The sequence below is a fragment of the Geotrypetes seraphini genome, chromosome 4, assembly GCF_902459505.1.
Source record: "Geotrypetes seraphini chromosome 4, aGeoSer1.1, whole genome shotgun sequence".
NCBI lineage: Eukaryota > Metazoa > Chordata > Amphibia > Gymnophiona > Dermophiidae > Geotrypetes > Geotrypetes seraphini.
In genome coordinates, this window is record NC_047087.1 from 109,275,658 (window position 1) to 109,289,389 (window position 13,732).

The 13,732-nt window shown below is 42.3% G+C and overlaps 1 protein-coding gene across 2 annotated transcripts in view; it reads right to left on the reverse strand.

Moving 5' to 3' along the window:
* Positions 1-13,732, reverse strand: part of CD247 (CD247 molecule) — a 170,715-nt gene that overhangs the window by 118,240 nt on the left and 38,743 nt on the right. The window lies entirely within an intron of this gene.

Genomic DNA, 13,732 nt, shown 5'->3' on the forward strand with positions numbered 1-13,732 from the left:
CATATGTTCTGGACTTGTCCTAATATTCAATATTTTTGGAATGCCATTTTTCTTTTTGTAGAGCGCACTTGGAACATTACAATTCAGCGCTCCCCTTTGTTCTTATTTGGAGCTGTTCCCCATTATTACCCACGTCAAAGGGGGGCTACTGCTTTCCTTAAGTGGACTGTCCTTATTGCCTTGAAATGTATCTTGCTGAAATGGCTTGAGGGTGAAGCGCCAGATTATTCCATTTGGCGATGTCGGATGATTACTCTCCTGATGTGGGAATGGAGGGATGTGATGGACTTTTCCTCTCTGCCAGGGCGCATCTTTCAACGCACTTGGGAACCCTTTTGGACTACCATGACTCCCTTGGCTCGCAGCCGTTTGCTTAACTGTTGATTAAATGTTTTTCTGTATCACCATGTTACAGTTGGTATGCCTATGTCTTTGCTTATATTGTTGTACTTGGAAGGAGGACCTGGGGAGAGGTTTGGGGGGGTTCGTTTGGGGGGGGGGGTTACTTGAAGGGGGGAGGGGTTTTGTAATATATAAAAAAAATTTGAGCTTGTCTGCATTTCGTCTTGTATATCTGCTAGGTTTTCTTGAGCTCAATAAAATATATTTGACTATAAGCATAATGAAAAAGATTCTTCATACAGTTCAAAAAGCTACAATGTGAAAGACTGCATTGATTAATCAGAAATGTTTTTAATAAATATGTTTTCAAATATCTCCTAAATGTCAAGTAATTACCTTCTGCTCTTAAAAAAAAAAGGATCTCATTCCAAACAGAGGGGGACTGATGGAAAAAAGAAGTTGACTTCTGGCAAGGAAACTGAATGTAGAGGAGTGATCTGTCCTACCTGCCTGCAGTAGTAATAAGATCCACTATACCCTGTGGGGCCAGACCATCAAAATTTTTAAAAACCATTCTACAGAGCCTAAAATGAATTCTGGCAATATCTGGAAGCCAGTGTAATTTACTCTTAGAGATAATAATAACAATAACAGTTTATATTCCGCAGGACGGTGAAGTTCACTGCGGTTCACAATGATTAGAAAGATGCTACAAATTGAATGGAACATACATAGTTAGAGATTTGTGGCTAACCGACACGATTAGTGGCTAACAGTTTAAGGGATCAGTTGTTATGGGAGAGATTGTACAGATTCGTTACCTAGGTACTTCAAGAACAGGTATGTTTTTAGGTTTTTCCTAAATTCACCATAGTTATTAGCGTGTATAAATAGTTTTTCCAGGTCTTTGCCCCATAAGGCTGCTTGATAAGATAGAAGATGTTGATGGTGTCTTTTAAATTTACATCCTCTAATCGATGGGGAGACAAACTTCTCTTATGTCTGTTGGTTGAGAAGGAGAAGAGGTCAGTTATATATTTAGGGGCTAGACCGGATAGTACCTTAAAGCAGAAACATCCCAGCTTGAACTTCGCACGTGCCTCCATTGGCAACCAGTGTAGGAATTGGTAGGTAAAGAATATCAATCTTCTTGCAACTTGCAACCTTTTTAATAGTTTCTTAGAACATCCTAAATAAACAATGTTGAAATAATCAACCTTGGACAGTATAATAGATTGCACCACAAGAATAAAGGTTGACCCATCAGAATATTTAGACAGCTCTCATGTTAAAGATTTTTTAAATTATCAATTTAATTTGATATTCCATGGAAAGAAGATTATCTAATTGAACCCCTAGAACTCTGGCCTGCATATCCAAAACATAATTGCTATTACCAAGGACTAACAATAAATCACGTCTGACCTTGTCCTAAGGACCTAACTATAAAAATTTAGTTTTATCTTTATTAATCTTTAATTTGTTTGCAACCACCCAATCTTCTATCAAGGACTAACTTCAGGATACTCAGATCTTTTGTATCATCATTAACGAGAGGAACAAGAATACTGATATCAACTGCATCGATGTAACTAGAATTGTCCTTCCTATTAATCTCATCCTGTTGCAGGGATAGGAAGGACAACTCAGCCATCCTGAAGATATACTGTATTAGGTTAAAACACCTGCTGAAGATATAGCTTAATAATGCCTCAGACACATGTGAGATACATTGATACAACTTTTGTTTATTTTTTTGCAAAACTTTTATTAAATTTTCATACACGGGTATATCAGATCTGTAATACAGATCATAAACAGTATCCAAACATTCAACAGCATTATAACAAAAGTAACTCTCCCTACCCCACCCTTGAGTGAACCATACAAATAACAGGAGATCTCAGCCATTAAGCATCCGGCTATGTGCAGTCGGAGTCGGCGGTGTCCAAAATGATTCCCGGATGGTAGTATGAAGACGGTCTCTTTTGGTATCCCAGTCATCCAGGCCAAAACATTCCAAAGTGAGTAATGTGATCCTCCGGGACCGCCAGGGTTATAGAGTTGGAAAGGGGGGAGGGTCCACTTCCAACCATTTAGCTAAGATGGCCCTCATACCTTGTAATATTGTCCTTTTCAAAAATAAAGTAACATCTGCCAGCCTCGGGTGACCAACATCAAACTTCCAGAAAAGATTATAACAATTAAAGTGCCATGTAATATTCCACATGATATGGACATTGATACAACTTTTATAACCTATACCAGAGATAGGCAATTCCGGTCCTCGAGAGCCGGAGCCAGGTCAGGTTTTCAGGATATCCACAATAAATATGCATGAGATAGATTTGCATCTCAAGGAGGCAGTGCATGCAAATCCATCTCATACATATTCATTGTGGATATCCTGAAAATCTGATCTGGATCTGGCTCTCGAGGACCGGAATTGCCTACCCCTGACCTATAGCAACAGCACCCTACACAAACTGGGTGACAACGTCAGGCAGTCTTATTAAAAACAAAAGACTACCTGCCTGACAGCTTGGTTGGACTTCAGGATCTTTCATATAAAGAGGCTTGTTCTCAGCAACATAAAGAAAGCAGATTGCTGAGCCATGACCTTTAATTGCTGCCACTTTGACAAGCAGCGACAATGAAGCAAGTCCTTTGCGCCTGTGGCTTGGCCCAGTTTTGGAAACAGTAGCTCTGCTTTGTGACACCACTTACAAAAAAATATCAACCCCTCCCACCTCTGAATCAGCACCCTGCTCATGCTGGCAACTCTTCTTAGAAGTCACTCTCTTTTCCTGCTTTGAAGGGCCTTCTGTTTTATTTCCTGTCAAGCTGGTACACCCCCCTCCATGCCCTCCCCAATGTAGCAATGCAAACTGCTGATCTCGGACCAGCTGCATGTGTCAGACAAAGTAAAATCAGGACCACCAACTAGGCTTTCAGTAGATGACTGTTCCCAGATCAGTTTCTTTTTAGTTACCGACTAATACAGCAATAGAGTAGATAGACCTAGCAGGCAGAACAGTAGTCAATGCATCAATAATAATAATGTGGAGAAAAAGACCTCAATTATTAAAGGCTCCTTTTTCTTTTTTTTTATATCTTTATTCATTTTAAAGCAAAAAATAAGTGCAATATATTATACAGACATTTTACAAATTATATTTATGATAAAAACGCATATCATCCCCCCTTTCTACATATCCAACAATTGCATTCAAATAAAAATATCTCCCCACCCACCCAGGACGTGTATGATCCAAGGGCAAAATCAACATTCACTCCTTACAGAATTTTGTCAATGGCTCCCAAACATCCATAAATTTCCTATAATGTCTCTGTTGTATGGCTAACATACATTCCATTTTAAAAGTATGGCATAGAGCTTCCCACCAAAAAGTATAATTTAATCGATCACAGTTTTTCCAGTTCCTTAAAATAAGTTGTATGGCAGGGGTAGGCAATTCCGGTCCTCGAGAGCCGGAGCCAGGACAGGTTTTCAGGATATCCACAATAAATATGCATGAGATAGATTTGCATCTCAAGGAGGCAGTGCATTCAAATCTATCTCATACATGTTCATTGTGGATATCCTGAAAACCTGACCTGGCTCCGGCTCTCCAGGACAGGAATTGCCTATCCCTGTTGTATGGTAACCCCTGTCATAATAAAGAGAAGTTTATTATTACAGGAAGTTATTTGACTTTTAGCCTTCATTAACATGCCAAATAGCACGAAAAGTGCTCCTTTTACAAAGCCGTGATAGAGGTTTCTACCATGGGTCGGTGAGGTAAATGTTCCAACGTTTATACGACTGTCAGAGCATTTGCCTCTACCGCAGCATTGTAAAAGCCAGCAGAAGTACTCATGGGTTTAATATATATAACAAACACCTAGGGGGGATATACTCACTTGTTTCCTAATTAAAAGGAAGGAGGAGGTTTATGAGCCAATGAGGTAGCTCATGAATACAGCCTGCTTAAAAGCTAATGAGTAGCGGTAGGCTGGGAGTCTGAGGCTTTTTCCTCCTTTCCTTAAAATAATCCTATGAGCTGAATATATTATGACAGTATAAAATTATATTGAAAGTTAATTCCTTTTAATTAGGGACCAAGTGAGTATATCCCCTAGGTGTTTGGAGTATTGAATTGTTGGTTTCCTTGGGGTTGTCTGATTGTGGAGGATTTAATATATAGAACCCCTGAGACCTCATCATTATTGGTCTACAAAACTCCACTTGACTGATAATGATGAGGGCTGAGGGTTATATATACGAGACCCGTGAGTACTTAATGATTGAGGTCTATTTCTCCACCTTATCATTGATGTTATTAGTCCTCTGCATCTACTGTTCTGTCTGCTTGGTCTATCTACTGTATTGCTTTCATACTCACACATTTCAATTTTGTATGTATTTATATTAATTTTGCATATATCATGACAGAAATGAACCTCACACTTAAGCCATGGTATGTAGGGTATGAGTTCAGCAGTATTGGGTACTCATGTTTCTCCTCTCACTTCATTGACTTCCCATCCGTTTCCAAATACAATTCAAACTCCACTTACTGACCTACAAAGTCACTCACTCAGCTGCCCCTCACTATCTCTCTTCACTTATCACCCCCTATGATCCCCCTCATGAGCTGCGCTCAGCTGGTAAGACCCTCCTAGCTGCACCCGTCTCTTCAACTGCCAACTCCAGACTCCTTCCCTTCTGCCTTGCTGCACCGTATGCTTGGAACAAGCTGCTCGAATCTCTACTGTGGGTTCCATCTCTGGCAGTGTTCAAGGCCCGTTTAAAAGCCCACCTCATTGAGAGTGCTTTCGACTCTCCTCTCACCTTGGGTTCTGCATCTCCAACCCCATATATCCTGTCTGTCTGTCCAAGTTAGATTGTAAGCTCTTCCGAGCAGGGGCAGTCTATAAATGTCAAGATGTACAGCGCTGCGTAAGCGTTTCAGTGCTATATAAGTGACAAGTAGTAGTAGTAATAAAATCATTTTGACAAGTATTTCAGATCAAAATGAAAATAACTAAGTACAAAATGAATTTGACATTGAAAGCCGAATCAAAGCCATGGTAGTGATCCTGTGTGGTAAATGTACCGAAGCCCATAGGAATTGAATGGGCTGCGGTGCATTTACTGTGGCAGCATCGCTACCGTGGCTTTTTTAAAAAAAGGGCCCCAAGTCAATTGTAATTTCAAAGTGAAATCAGCTAACAAATGATTTAAAAATCAGCAGAGTAAGGTACTACTGTACTATTAAATGTAATTGCCATGAGGCAGGACTATCGACCAATCCATCAATATTGATAAGCAAATTACAAGTTCATGTATGGCAAGAGTTAATTTATAAATAGAGTTTACAGACTTTGGTAACTTTAAGTTTGATTTTAGACCTTGCCAGTATTATTGGCCACCACAGTAATAAATCTATGAATCCCTATTTGGCATTGTTGCTCAGACGCAACATGTATCTTCTATGGATCTGCATCTCCAAACACCTTTTTATTGGCACTGACGCTCTCGTTCAACATCAAGTTACATAAAGCAGCCGTTTCACCATCTGCCAATTAAAGGGTTAAATCAACATCCATCTGCAAATGGTTTCTGATGTAATAACTGAAAAAGATACAAAATCACTTAAATATGTGATTTCAAATCTAAAACCCAAATCAGGGTAAATGAGTGATTTCAAATAAAAATAAAAGAACATAAGAATAGCCTTACTGGGTCAGATCAAAGGTCCATCAAGCCCAGTAGCCCATTCTCACAGTGGCCAATCCAGGTCACTAGTACCTGGCCAAAACCCAAGGTGTAGCAATATTCCATGCTACTGATAACAGGGCAAGCAGTGGCTTCCCCCATGTCTTCCTCAATAACAGACTATGGACTTTTCCTCCAGGAACTTGTCCAAACCTTTCTTAAAACCAGCCACGTTATCCACTCTTACCACATCCTCTGGCAACGTGTTCCAGAGCTTAACTAATCTCTGAGTGAAAAAAAATTCCTCCAATTGGTTTTAAAAGTATTTCCCTGTAACTTCATCGAGTGTCCCCTAGTCTTTGTAATTTTTAACAGAGTGAAAAATCGATCCACTTGTACCTGTTCTACTCCACTCAGGATTTTGTAGACTTCAATCATATCTCCCCTCAGCTGTCTTAACTGTTTTAGTCTTTCCTCATATAAGAGGAGTTCCATCCCCTTTACCATCTTGGTCACTCTTTTTTGAACCTTTTCTAGCGCCACTATATCTTTCTTGAGATAAGGAGACCAGAATTGAACGCAATACTCCAGATGAGGTTGCACCATGGAGCGATACAGGGGCATTATAACATTCTTAGTCTTGTTAACCCTCCCTTTTTAATAATTCCTAGCATCCTAAATGCTTTTTTGGCGGCCCCTCACATTAGGCAGAAGATTTCATTGTATTGTCTCCGATGATACCCAGATCCTTTTCTTGGGCACTAATCCCCAAGGTAGACCCAAGCATCCGGTAACTGTGATTCAGGTTATTCTTCCCAACGAGCATCACTTTGCATTTGTCCACGTTAAATTTCATCTGCCATTTGGATGCCCAGTCTTCCAATTTCTTAAGGTCTGCCTGCAATTTTTCTCAATCCGCATGTGTTTTAATAACTTTGAGAGGTTTAGTGTCATCTGCAAATTTAATCACCTCACTCGTCGTTCCAATTTCCAGATCATTTATAAATAAGTTAAATAGCACCGGTCCCAGTACAGACCCCTGCGGCACTCCACTGTTTATTCTCCTCCATTGAGAAAAATGACCATTTAACCCTACCTTCTGTTTTCTATCCGATAACCAATTCCTAAACCACAACTGAACTTTGCCACCTATCCCATGACACTTTAATTTTCTCAGGAGCCTCTCGTGAGGAACTTTATCAAAAGCTTTCTGTAAATCTAGATGATTTTAAATTGTTGATTTTAAATTGTTATTTCAATTTACTTGATTTGAAATCCTACCTAACACTGGATTTTAGTCTTGTAAATTTTCTGCTACCCCTTTCCCTCCCCTATAATGCATTATTCCAAATAGAACTTCCTTTTGGAGTTCATAAGGTGTAACATAATATAGAGGTTGTGTCAGCTTCTGTTTCCTTAGGGAATCTTTACAACACTCAGTTTGATGAGTGGCACCTAAATTTAACACACAACAGTATATACTGTAACACTAGAAATTACTCTTAGGCTCTATAAAATTTATGCAAGGCTTTTGTCGTGGACACAGCACGGAGAGAAAAGATCTTAGGGCCGTTTCTCTAAATGGCACCACTAACGGGTGGCTGCTTTCAAAAGCAGCGTTGATCGGCTGTCAGTCATGTGATGTTTAGAGCAGGCGTGTCAAAGTCCCTCCTCGAGGGCCGCAATCCAGTCGGGTTTTCAGGATTTCCCCCATGAATATGCGTGAAATGTATTTGCATGCATTGCTTTCATTGTATGCTAATAGATCTCATGCATATTCATGGGGGAAATCCTGAAAACCCGACTGGCTTGCGGCCCTCGAGGAGGGACTTTGACACCCCTGGTTTAGAGAATTATGGCCATTTTGAAAGTAGGCGCTGGAAATGTAGGCCAGGGTTTTAACAGGCCTACATTTCCAGCGCCTACTTTCGACGAGAGTCACGTCATATAGGTGCCTACCAGCACCATCAACTTCTGATGTAAGCCACGCCTATTTTAGACATGGGCGCCGGGAGGTGCCTTTGTGGATGGGAGTTGGCCATTGTCATTTGTAGGCGCTTACAAACACCTACATTTTTTTAAAATTAGATTTTAATTGGTTTTATATGACGCTGTCAATTACTGTGTCATTTATCACCAATTAAACCATTTGTTAGGTGACGGTGCAGCTTTGAGAATTTGGGCCTTACTGTAGTATACAATGTTTAAATCGGGCTAAATATAGAAGCCCAAAGTTGTTCCAGATGATTGTGAATGCCAAATGTGGTTGCAATTCATAATCCATGATATCTGGGTCAGTAAGGGGGCCTTACCATTTCATAAAAAAAGAATAACTTCTGTTTGTGATAGGGGATTCTTTACAAAATGGCTGCTACCCTAAGCAGGTGCAGCCTCTAATCTTCACCACTAATTTCTATAAATACCGCAGTACAAGCTTTTACTGTCTTTGTTCAAAATCTAAAAATGTAGAGCTGTGGCAAATGAAATTCTGTTCTCTCTGAACATTTCTTTTGGGTATGCTTTTTTAATGTAGGAAATGGTAGGGTAGACCGTCATGGTTGAGCCTATTACTTGTCATTTTGTCAACCATTCAATGGTTTCAACTTGACTAGGTACTGACTGTTTTATCCGCTATAATAATACCCTTAGTGCGCATGCGCACTTCAAACTTGGTGGGTCCGTGATCCGTGGTACCGTGCCCGCACATGCGCAGTGCCTGCCTCAGCTGATTTCCTGATCTCTGATGCCGACTGACTTCTGACTACACTGTGCTTGCCGGCTTCCCGATCCTGTTCCTCTGAAACCGAAGAGGGGGGAGGGAGGAGAAGTGAAGCTGGCAAGTACAGTGTTACAGCCCCCAGAGCATGGCCAAAATTGCTTCCTGGCTAGGACGCCATTGGCGGAAGATAGGGCAGGGAGGGAGGCTTCAACTCGCTGCTCCTGTTTGCTTTGGGCCATCCTCACTGCCAGGTCCTGCTTTCGTAGTTCGCAAAAACATAAAGTAGGTGGGACCTGGCAGCGACGAAGGTCTGAAGCAAGCAGGAACAGCGAGTTGTGAATGAGAAATGCTGCTGATTTTCTGTGTGACACCGCGGGTGGAATGCTGCTGCAGCACCTTTTAGGGAGACAGAGTGAAAGAGGGAGAAGAAAGACCAGGGAAGGGGGGAGGAAGAAAAATGCTGCTGTTGCACGGGGGGGGGGTAAAAGGAAGGGAGAAGGGCTACTGCTGGATGGGAGGAGCAGGGAAGGGGTGCTGCTGGACAGGGGGGAGCTACAAGGAAGGGAGAAGGACAGGGGGAGCAGGGAAGGGGTGCTGCTGGACAGGGGGCAGGTAAAAGGAAGGGAGAAGGGCTACTGCTGGACAGGGAGAGCAGAGAAGGGGTGCTGCTGGAAAGGGGGGGAGGTATAAGGAAGGGAGAAGGGCTACTGCTGGACAGCAGGAGCAGGGTAGGGGTGGTGCTGGACAGGGGGGAGATAAAAGGAAGGGAGAAGGGCTACTGCTGGACAGAAGTAGTAGCGAAGGGGTGCTGCTGGACAGGGGGGAGATAAAAGGAAGGTAGAAGGGCTACTGCTGGAAAGGGGGAGCAGGGAAGGGGTGCTACTGGACAGGGGGAGCTACAAGGAAGGGAGAAGGACAGGGGGAGCAGGGAAGGGGTGCTGCTGGAAAGGGGGAGGTATAAGGAAGGGAGAAGGGCTACTGCTGGACAGCAGGAGCAGGGTAGGGGTGGTGCTGGACAGGGGGGAGATAAAAGGAAGGGAGAAGGGCTACTGCTGGAAAGGGGGAGCAGGGAAGGGATGCTACTGGACAGGGGGAGCTACAAGGAAGAGAGAAGGGCTACTTCTGGACAGGGGAAACAGGGAAGGGGTGCTTCTGGACTAGTGGGAGGTAAAAGGAAGGGAGAAGGGCTACTGATGGACAGGGGAAGCAGGGGAGGGGTGGTGCTGGACAAGTGGGAGGTAAAAGGAAGAGAGAAGGGCTACTGATGGACAGGGGAAGCAGGGAAGGGGTGCTGCTGGACAAGTGGGGGGTAAAAGGAAGGGAGAAGGGCTACTGCTGAACAGCAGGAGCAGGGTAGGGGTGGTGCTGGACAGGGGGGAGATAAAAGGAAGGGAGAAGGGCTACTGCTGGACAGAAGGAGAAGTGAAAGGGTGCTGCTGGACAGGGGGGGAGATAAAAGGAAGGGAGAAGGGCTACTGCTGGACAGAAGGAGAAGTGAAAGGGTGCTGCTGGACAGGGGGGAGATAAAAGGAAGGGAGAAGGGCTACTGCTGGACAGAAGTAGCAGCGAAGGGGTGCTGCTGGACAGGGGGAGATAAAAGGAAGGTAGAAGGGCTACTGATGGAAAGGGGGAGCAGGGAAGGGATGCTACTGGACAGGGGGAGCTACAAGGAAGAGAGAAGGGCTACTTCTGGACAGGGGAAACAGGGAAGGGGTGCTTCTGGACTAGTGGGAGGTAAAAGGAAGGGAGAAGGGCTACTGATGGACAGGGGAAGCAGGGGAGGGGTGGTGCTGGACAAGTGGGAGGTAAAAGGAAGAGAGAAGGGCTACTGATGGACAGGGGAAGCAGGGAAGGGGTACTGCTGGACAAGTGGGGGGTAAAAGGAAGGGAGAAGGGCTATTGCTTGACAGGGGAAGCAGGGAAGGGGTGGTGCTGGACAGGGGGATTTAAATGGAAAGGAGAAGGGCTACTGAAGGACAGAAGGAGCAGGGAAGGGGTGCTGCTGGACAGGGGAGCCACAAGGAAGAGCGAAGGGCTATTGCTGGACAGGGGGAGCTACAAGGAAGGGAGAAGGGCTACTGCTAGACAGGGGGAGCAGGGAAGGGTTGCTGCTGGATAGGGAGGAGCTACAAGGAAGGGAGAAGCTACTGCTGGAAAGGGGGATCAGGGTAGGGATGCTGCTAGACAGAGGGGAGGTAAAAGTTAGGGAGAAGGGCTACTGCTGGATAGGGAGAGCAGGAAGCAAAGAAAGAAAGAGAAAGAAATAAAGAATGGCCTCAGTGCCCCATTGTGCTAAAAGTTTACACATTTTATCTAGCACCTGTTAATGTAACGGGCTTAAACATGCATAAATGATATTTGGCTTATCTTGTATATGTTGTTATTTTTTTTATTTAAAAAATTTTTATACCGCCAGAAACTCAGTGGTTTACAGAATTGACACACATAAAATATATAATACAAATACAGTGAACAAAAACTCAATATCAACATACATATAAACTATAACATCAAATGTCTCCCATGGCGATACTATCAGTAAAACTCTATGGCAATAGCCAATAAAGCAGTTTCAGATTAATAAATATTAAACCATGTCAGAAATAGGCATCAACAAATAACTGGGGCAGGGGTGGATGGTGGGAAGAGGCAGCAGGTCCAGAAGGCAGGAAAGGTCATGGTTCAGACTAGAGGTCTGCATGGGAACGGGGATTGCTGGAATCCCTTGGAACCCCGCAGGGATCCCCCCAGGGCTACAGGACTCACACAGGGAACCTCCCCAGGTCTACGGGACTCCCACGGGGATCCCCCGATATCCACAGGACTCGTAAGGGGATCCCCCTAAAGGTGTAGTTTCCATACATTATACATATGACTTTAGTATGCAGTATGTACTAAGCTTTCAGAAACAGCCAAGTAAAGTCACAGTTTAGTGAATAAAATAAAGTTACTTACCTGTAACTGCTGTTATCTAAGGACAGCATGATATATATTCTTGAAGATGAATAGAGCCTATTGTGTAGAGAATGTAACTAAATTCTGAACCTTTAGAGAGCTTTCTAGTGCATTGTACTGGATTGGAAAATGGGTTACACATTCTGTGGTGCAGCCAAAGTGGTTTACTTAATACGAATATAATATACAGGTACTTTGTTATATTATATCAGAACTTGTATTATGCCTATATCTTGACAGTTTAAGGAGCAAGAGGATAGTAAAGAATGCAGAACAGGGAGAAGGGCAATGGTAGGGCAGGGATGGGATGGGGAAAGAGATGGTACATAATCGAAAGAATACCAAAGCAGCTATACTTTGAAAAGAAATTTCCATTGTGAGATGTTTTCAATATCAAGAAACAACTTGCATACCCAGAAAACTCATACATACACACACCAGTGACCTCCATGCCTACTAAATCCTCAGCTGCTAAGAAATGAGTTGAGAGAATAGGAGGAAGTATGGTTTTCAGATTGAATGTTTTCCAAAACGGATTGTAGAATGGATCTGTGTTGGTTTAGGAGAGATTTATGCTTTGGGAAAATAGAGGATCAAGTTTCAAGTTTCTTTATTTTTGATATACCATCTATCAAAACAAGTGTCTAAACGGTGTACAATATAAAAAGATTGTAGAAAACAATTAAAATAGGTAAATAAAAGCAATATTTTATCAAATATTAAAAATACTAGACGAGTTCACATGGGGCAGAAGCAAAGGAAAATCGCTCCTGCCCCGAAAGCCCACTAGACCACCAAGTGGGAGGGAGGGAGGCGGAGAAGGTCCGAAATTAGCTTTTTTAAAAAAAAAATAAAAAAATTTAAAATCACTAATAACCGAATCTACGCGGATTTGGAGGGAGAAGTGTATGTGTGAATGTGGGTGGTGGCAGCATAATGGATTACTTTGTGTGCATGAGTTTGTGGGGGAGGTAGAGCGCCTTTGGGGTGCAGTAAGTGATTGGATTGTATGTAGGATGGCGAGGGTGAAGGCATCTCTAAAGAAAGATATATATATATATATTTGAACTTGTATGTGCAGGGGACGGGGGGGAATTGAGGAACTGTGTCAGTTAGTTTCCCTGTTTCTGTAGGGAGTTGAATGGGTATGGATTTAGGAATGTGTGGATTGGAGTGTATTTATTTCTTTAAAATATTCACTTGCCTTGTCACTTAGGTGCTCAAAGCAGGTACAAAGGACAATTTTCTGTGACAGCAGTTGACCTATTAATTTAAACGCTCGTCATGTCATTTAATTAACGCATATACATCTGCTGACCACTATTATCCATTTAGTTTAGCACTGCCTGATTAGATTTATTAATTTGATATACTGCTTGATACAGAAAAGTACTAAAGCATTTTACAGTAAAACAAAATATACTATAAAAAATCAGTTTCAATAAACAAAGATCATAAAATATTCTCACCTTACCCTAAATGTGCCCCGTGGTGTAATGATTAAACCGATGTTCAGTCTGCTGCTATCTGCATAGGAACCGAAAATCTACAGATACCAGAGTGAGTGTATAATTCTGCTTGAACGCTGGACTGAAATTTTCAATAGGAACATCTGCACAACTCAGCACATGTGTAATTAATAACAAACCAGATTTCCAAGCCCCAAAGATACAAGCCATTAATGAAGCAGCTCTAGCTAATCACCACAACCCATCACAAAACCAAATCAGCATTCAAGCGTTAATAACTGTGATTCGTTTTTATTAAAAACCTTTACTCCTCACTTATATTTATAAGCTCAAGGAGAGTCACAATCCCAATAGAAGAACTACGATCATATAAAACATATATTAAAACAAAAATGTTGATGGTTTGAAAGAAAGCGGATTAAGAATAGAACTGATAATGACAGAACGGATTGGAGAAAAGCAATTAAGATATTTCTCACATCACTAAACTTTTTCATATCGTTAATAAATTAACTGATGCTTCAC